Genomic DNA, 8,685 nt, shown 5'->3' with positions numbered 1-8,685 from the left:
GAAGGAAGGAAGGAAGGAAGGAAGGAAGGAAGGAAGGAAGGAAGGAAGGAAGGAAGGAAGGAAGGAAGGAAGGAAGGAAGGAAGGAAGGAAGCTGGAATTGAGTCTCTATCAATCAGTCAACAAGAATTTAATAAATGCTTAGTGTCCTAACAGTGAATTAATCACTGTAGATACAAAGAAAGGCAAAAACAGTTCCTGCCTACAAGGGGTTGGCTTTCTAATGGAGGAGACCATATGTAAATAACTAGGAACATAGAAGGGATAAACAGGATACATGAGGGTAATCTGAAAAGGGAAGGCATTACCAGCTGAGGGAGTCAGGAAAAGCTTCCTATGGAAGGTGAGTAGGGTTTTTAAAAAATAATTAATTTTTTCAGTTACACATAGGAATAATTTTTGACAATTGTTTTCTGACATTTTATGATTCAGATTTTTTTTCTCTTCCCCATCTCTTCCAGGTGACAAATAGTCAGATATAGTTTATACCAGTGCTTCCATGTAATACGTATATCCATATTGCTCATGCCATGACAGAAGACACATATCACACATATGTAGGAGATAGTATGTTTTGATCAACAGATTTCTTTGGCTATAGATAGCATTTTTCATTATGAGTCCCTTGTGGATATCTTGGAAACTTAATTAGTTGAAAATGAAAATAGTTGATCATCATTACCACATCATTACTGTTACTGTATTCATTGTTCTCCTGGTTCCGTTCCTTTCACTTAGCACCAGTTCCCATATGTCCAGGTTTTTCTGAATTCATCATGTTCATCATTTCTTATGGCTTAATAGTATTCCATAACAACCACATACCACAACTGGTTCATCCATTCCTCTCAGTTTCCAATTCTTTGCCACTAAAAAATTTTGGAACAAGTAGGTCCTTTTCCTTTATCTCTGATTTCTTTGGGATGCAAACCCAGTAGTAGTATTGGTGGGTCAAAATGTATGCATAGTTTTATGGTCCTTTGATCATGGTTCCATAATGCAGAATAGTTATATCAGTTGACAATTCTACCATCAGTGTATTAGTGTCCCAATTTTACCACATCCTCTCCAAGATTTATCATTTTCATTTTTGGTCATGTTGCCAAATAGGTGTGATGTGATATCTCAGAATTATTTTAATTTGTATTTCTCTGATTAATAGTGATTTGGAGCATTTTTTCACATAACAATGGAATTTTAATTTTTTCCTCTGAAAACTGACTATTCATATCCTTTCACCATTTTTCAATTAGAAATTGCCTTGTATTCTTATAAATTTGGTTCATTTCTCTATGAATTTGAAAAATGAGGCCTTTGCAGAGATACTTGCTATAAAATTTTTTCCAAGGTTAGTGGGATTTAAACTGAGTCCTAAAGGAAATAAAAAAAAAAAAAACAAGAGGTGGTAATGAGGAGGCAGAGCATTCCAAGCATGGGGGAAACCCAATGCAAAGGTACAGAGATAAAAGATGGATCATTCAGTGATTTTAAGATCTTCTCTGCCCCCAAACCATGGTTGCCATTTTGCTTTCTAAGGTAAATAGCAAATTGCATGAGTATTCAAAAAGGATTAGCATCTCTGATGTGAGAGTTTGGTGAACACTTTTTAGGGCTGCTCATCCACCTGGCACTCAACTCTCACCTGTGGCTCCAAGAAGTTATACCATGTACAGTGGCCACACCCTTGTAAACCATCACTGAAGAAAGACTAAACCAAGTTGAGGTGAGCCCATCTAATGTCTACCCCAGACATAGGAACACTTCCCCTGGCAAAATGGGTGGATGAGAACAATTTGTTCCAGTAGCCATGAAAGTCCCTGAAGAAGATGCTGTGGAGAGCTGAGAGCTTGGTTAGACATCCAAGATGACAAAGTCATCCACTGCAACCTCAGCCATCACCTATCATCCTGATTTTTGTTTTGGCACTGAACTTTGATCATTCTGGTAAAGAGTGTAATGCTGATGACTTTGTGTAACTCTGCCCCACTTAAATCATTTTCAGGCACAAGTCATCTCCTTGTAATACCATTATTCCTTTTCAAAAAATAAAGGACAAACAACAAGAATAAGAAAATAGTAGTTCCAGGAAAACTGAAAAAAAAAAAAGTTTTTGCTGGTTGCCATCGAGTCAGTTTGTGAAAATCATCTGGAGCCTCTCTGAAAGGTGCACAGTGGAGACACATCATTTATGCATTTAATTCAAACAAATTCAACTATTAGGGACTGAGAAAGAATGAATGATTAATTAAATAAGTGAGGAGGAAGGAGGGAAGAAAAAATAAAATCATTTGATGGTGAAAATTTCATCTGTCATGTGAGATGGAAGTGGTCATGAACTGAGAACTATGACTCTACCCTCTCAGGATCCCTAAGTATAATATGCACCTACAGCTAGGGAGAAGTAGTGAGAGGAGGAAAAAGTAACAGCATGATCCTAGGGAAATGGATTACATCTAATCCTAGCTTTTAATGCAGGGGTTCTTAACTTGGAGCTAATCTATTTTTTTTTTTATATTTTCACACCTGTATTTTGATATGATTGACTTCCTTTGTAATCTTATATATTTTGTGCATTACTGACATTATTCTGAAGAGTATATAGGCCAACAGATTGCCAAAGGGGTCCACAACACAAAAAAAGGTTAAGAACCTCTATTTTGTAACCAATTTTTATGCCAAAGTTACAGATCTGGCTTGCCAACTACATTGTTCTAATATTCCAGACACTCTCATTTTTGTCTAGGTCAAAGGATATGAATAAGCAGTTGTCAAATTAAGAGATTAAAACTATCCATAGTCATTAAAATGCTCCATTATTGATTAGAGAAGTGCAAATTAAAACAACTCTGAGATACCACATCACACTTATCAGATTGGCTAACGTGACCAAAAAATAGAAAATGATAAATGTTGAAGGACATATGGGAAAATTGGGACACTAATACACTGTTGGTAGAACTGTGAACTGAAAGCAATGTTGCATATTCTAGAACCTACACTAAACCTCATGTAAGATTTGACACTACTCTATACTAACAACATATGCCAGATATTTCCTATCCCATATAGAGGGATGCATACTTGTGCCTAGAGAGCTTCACTTTATCAGGCAATGTCTATACATGAAAAGGGGAATTTTGTGTCTCTTGAAGTTATGGAATACTTCAAATCAAAGTGTCCACCATCTTCTTGGATTTTTAAAAGTAAGGAGAGTTAGAGTATATGTTTTTGAGCCCCCAGCTGCTACCTAATGAAACTTTGGGAATCTTGGAAGTCCATTTATTCCTCACTTATTAAATCATCTAATACAAAGAAGATTGAAACCAAAAAGTGTCCCACACTCTAGCTACTTTTTCCTTGAAAAGGAAGAGGCATTAGGGGCAGCTAGGTAGCCTAGTAGATAGAGTGCCAGACTTGGGAGGACCTGGGTTCAAATCTGGCCTCAAATACTTCCTAATTTATGTGACCCTACACAAGTTACTTAACCCCAATTGCCTAGCCCTTGCCACTCTTCTGTCTTAGAATGGATACCAAGACAGAAGGTAAAGATTTCAAAAAGAGGCAGCATAGCTTTGGCTTGAAGTAGTGGTGAGGATCCAAGATTCTAGGGTTGCTGTCTTCAGGAACTTGCAAGGGAGTAGTAGGTCTGAAATCAGGATTCAGGAAACAAAGGAAGCTAACAAAATAGGCATTTCCTTTAGAATACATAAAACCAGTTTATGGACTGAAATTGGCCCATACATGATGAACTACATTTGCTCAAGACCAAGCATTCTAAACCTTACTTACCAACATGCACTCATACATCCACTGACACTGGCCTCCTGACTGTTCCACAAACAAGACAGTCCATCTCTTGGCTCCAGGCATTCTCTCTGGCTTGGACTGTTCTCCCTCCTCCACTCTTGACTATCAAATACCCAGCTTCCTTTAAATCCCAACTAAAATCCTACCTTCTACAAGAAGTCTTCCTAAATTCCTCTTAATTCTAGTGCCTTCCTTCTGTTAATTATTTCTTATTTATCCCATATCCAGCTTAAATTGTATTTATTTGTTTGTTATCTCTTCCATTAGATTGTAAGCTCCTTGAGGGCAAGGACTGTCTTTTGCTTCTTCTTGTATCCCTAGCATTGAGTACAGTACCTGGCACATATGTAACAATAAAGAGAGCCAATAACCAATGTTTGATAGAGTGGAAGACAGAGAGAGAGTCTATGAGGTGACTCTCTCCTCCAGTTTTCCCCTGTTGCCAAATATACTCTGGGAGACTTCGAGGGCATGTCACCCCACCCTGAAACTGGGTGACCTGGATGGTCATGCCACCCTACAGAAGTTGGGGGCAAGGCTTCCCTATAAGACGAGGTATGTGGTACCCCAATCCGATCCCAAATAAGGACAGGGTTCACACAAACCTCCCCCAATCAGTTAAATTCACAGCAGGTGGTCCAGCTACATGATGGAGGCAGCCAGACCAAGCTGTAGTTCCCCTCCCCCTTGTAGTCTTTCAGGCACTCTGGAACACCATCTGACTGATGAATGGCTTTAATTATTTGCAATTCGTGGAATCCGGAAAGGAGTGAAAGGCAGAGGGATTTGGGGGTGCCCTCTTCACTATACCTATGGGGTCCATCACTTAGGTGGAAAACCCAATGGTTCCCACTTCTAAGTTTCTCCCCTCACCTCTTCTCCTTCTCCTTCTATTTCTATTTCTATCCTTTCCTATAATTGTAAGTTTTGACTGAAAGGGGATCTCTCAGCAAGGTTGGTTAATGGGTGAAGGAGACTAAGAGATTACTCCCAAAATGGAGTCCAAAAACTTTGCTGTCCCAATGATTGAAGTCTTGATGGTTAAGATGCGATGAATGGCTTTGACCAGGGAATCAGGGTTTCAATTTCCAGAGAAAGATCCTCAGGAAGCCCTCAGGACTGGATCTGAGCTGCAATGTCCTCCTCCTCTCTCCTAGTCCTCCACCCAAAGACCTCTCCTCCTCTCCTCTCCCAGAGAAATACCCAGAATTCTCTCTGGTCTCAACTGTCACCAACTGTCAGCAACTCTCTGCAACTCCTTCTCTGGCTCCTTTAATCTCATCCCCCTTGCACACAAATCCCATCCTTACACATAGTATGCACTTAGTTAATTGATTCATTCTCTTAGGGAAAAAACTTAACCAAAGTTTTATTTACCTTGACACTAGTCTTTCCATTTGAGGCTTCAGATCATGGTCCTTATCCATTGTGTTCCAGCCAGGTCCTGCTACCTTTTGGCCAAGGGACCACAAAGCATATGATTTAATTCCATAGCAAATGGGTTTCATGATAACTCCAAAATAATGAATAATCATAGATTTCAGAGGCCATGAAATCAATAATCCTCCTGCTAACCCATTTCAGAGAAAAGGGGATAACTGCCCCATTGCCAGTCCAGAAATATAGATGATAACACATTCTACCTAAATACCAGTGAAGCAATTGGCACTTTACCTCAAAGAAATGCTATCTGTTACCATCATCTACTATTTCAGAAGGAAAATAATAACACATTTTTTTCTTCCAGGAAATAGGAGTTGATAATGATGACCCAGAAGTACTGGCCCAGAAAGTTTCTGTATCAGAAACCTGGACCCCCTGATAGAAAAAGGAACAAAGGAACAATTGAACAATTGGACTTAACAGACTTCTCTACTAGCAGCAATGCAAGGATCCAGAGCAATGCTGAGGGACTTATGAGAAAGAAAACTAGCCACATTTAGAGGAAGAACTATGAGAGTAGAAACACAGAAGAAAAACAACTGCTGATGGTGATATTATTGGGAATTGTTGTGAGGAAGATTAGGTTCATCTAGCAGGCTGGAGCTGGAGAATTCCATAATGGAATGAAGAAGGAGAAAGAGTGTGTGTGTGCCCTGAGAGAGAGACTCCATTAGTGGTGGGCAAACTGTTGCCAGCCCAGGGAGATCTCAGACCCTGCTTCCTGATTTCCTTGGGATCTTGCGTGGAGGTGGATTTCCAGCAACAACAGAACAGCACCAAGAAGAAGAGAAGTTTGGGATCTGGTGGACAGTTTCTCAAGCACACTCTTTCTTCTTGGATATCTTGGACCACCTAGGATTTTGGCATCCAGTGAGCATCTTTGGAAAATTGTGAGAGCCCTCAAAGCCACCCCTCTGATCCATAGCTGTACTGTTCAAGGCTGGCTGGTACCAGGCTTGAATCAGCTTCCCAGAGACGGCTCTGCTCCTTGGGCCCTGCCTGCTGGATCACTTAGATTAGAGAAGAATAAGTCTTCCCCTTGCCCTGTGGTTTTGCCCTTTAGATTTTAAGTATAGAAATCCCTTTCCCACCTTTTAGTTAAACATAATTAAAGCTGTTAACCCCTTTTACCTTGCCTTCTTGTTTCTAGACTCTGGCCTAGGGAGAGCAGGGTGACAGTTAAGACCAACTTCCATTCCTGTGATAAATCCAGTGAACTCCTTATCCTGGTCCAGTCTCTCCTACAACCCAGTGTGTGTACCCACAACTATTTAGATTATATTTTAACATCCCTGGTGCCCTCCATTACCTATATTTTCTACAGAATGTAGACACTAAACGATAACTCTAGTCCAACTATCAAAAATAATGGAATTAGGTCTTAATCAATGATACATGTAACAACTCAGTGGAATTGTGCATCGACTATGGGGGGTGGGGTGTTTGTGGGAGAGGGAAAGAACATGAAACATGTAACTATGGGAAAATATTTTTAAAAAAAGTACTGCTGTGCAGAATCAGGAGAACATTACATATAGTGACTGAAACATTTTAGGATGATCAAATATAACTGACTGCTACTAATAGTAATGCAATGATCCAGGACACTTCCGAAGGACTTATGAGAAGGAATGCTATCCACATCAAGAGAAAAAACTAGTTGTGGGACTAGAAATCCAGAAGAAAACATGATTTGTCACTTGTTTATATGGGTATATGATTTGGGGTTTTGATTATTAAAAGATTACTCGATTACAAAAATGAATAATATGGAAATAGGTTTGGGGTGATAATACATGTATAACCCAGTGGAATTTCTTGACAGCTCTGGGAAGGGGGAGAGAAAAGGGGACAACAAGAATCATGTAACCATGGAAAATTTTTAAATAAAATGTAAAATTATAATGGAAAGGAAGGAAGGAAGAAGGAAAGAGAAAGAAAGAATGAATGAAAGGAAGGAAAGAAGGAAGGAAGGAAGAAAGGAAGGAAGGAAGGAAGGGAGAGAAAGAAAGAAACTGCTTTTGGTGGGTTTAGAATTTCCTGGTGGGGTGAGGGGTAGGGTGTTGGAGAAGGGTATAGGGATGGGGCAGAGAACTGGAAAAGTAATGCTCTTTTACAGAAGGTGCCATTAATCTTGCTGTCTCTTCTCTCTGCCAGACTATAAATCTTAAAATAAATGTCCTGCAGGTAGAGGGTTGCTGGCAGGACATGAAGGGTAACTGGCTGTTCAACAGAAGGTATTACCCTCAATCCACTGAGCCACCCAGCTGCCCCATTGGCTTTTTTTAATGTATAATCACCCTCATTTAATGCAATCTCCACTGGGTGAAAGACACTGAGAATTCAAAGAAAGATCTTCTTAAGGCAGTATGATAATTTCTACTAAGCTTGTATTTGAGTAGGCCACATCTATTATTTAAAAGCAAATGATCAAAACAATTACTTTTAAATAGATCGCATCTATTATGTTTTTAAATAATCAAAACTTGAACAATAAACTTCGCGACTCCCCTTGAATTGGGCAGCTATGTAGTACATTAGAATTAGGAAGACTCATCTTCATGAATTCAAATCCAGCCTCAGACTCATACCACTTGTGTGACACTGAACAAGTCACTTAATCCTGTTTACCTCTATTTCTTCATCTGTAAAATGAGCTGGAGAAAGAAATGGCGAGCTACTTCAATATCTTTGCCAAGAAAATCTCAAAAGGGGTTACAGAGAATAGGACACAACTGAAAACAGTTGAAAAAAATGCAGAAGAACTCATTTTGAATAGAATGTCAACTTTTTCTTCTTATTATCTTTTCCCTCCAGCATTCTGTAGTACACTTTTAGCTTCTTTTCCCATAGTGTTTTCAACTAAACAGCCTTCCATGGACTGCAAAACAATCCAGTTTTTATCACTTCCTCAGCTTCAGAGAAGTATGCATCCATTTCATTTGCCAATCTGTTTACTTGCAGGCAGCAGACTTGTCCATCCCACCTTTATCCTTGTCTGGTAATCTCTCAGCCCCAGGATTATGTTGGTTCCAACCCCAGGTCCTAGAGTATAGAGGAAATAATGTTGCTATCCCATGGATGTTACGATCACCTTATAGGGCCTCTCTGAGAGTCTTACTACTTGACTTCCAGGTGGGAAAAATTCAATAGAATAACAGCATATCCACTATGGAATAGCCAGTGGTTGATTTAGTCATTGGAGGATGAAACTAAGAGCCTTCTAGAGTCTCAAGTCTCAAATGTCTCTAGCAAGCAAAATAGTATAAGAACTAATAGCAGGACAAGTAGCCTAATAATCTCAGCCTGTATAGCAGTGACCTAAGAGATGAGTCCACGACTTGACTGGTTGCCCCTTGAGTAACCAACACAGTGGGGAGAAAGGGAGTGGCAGGGCACTATCCCACCTGGAGGTGCTACCCAGTAACCTGGAGTTA

The sequence above is a fragment of the Gracilinanus agilis genome, chromosome 1, assembly GCF_016433145.1.
Source record: "Gracilinanus agilis isolate LMUSP501 chromosome 1, AgileGrace, whole genome shotgun sequence".
Lineage (NCBI taxonomy): Eukaryota > Metazoa > Chordata > Mammalia > Didelphimorphia > Didelphidae > Gracilinanus > Gracilinanus agilis.
This window is presented reverse-complemented; position numbering follows the sequence as displayed.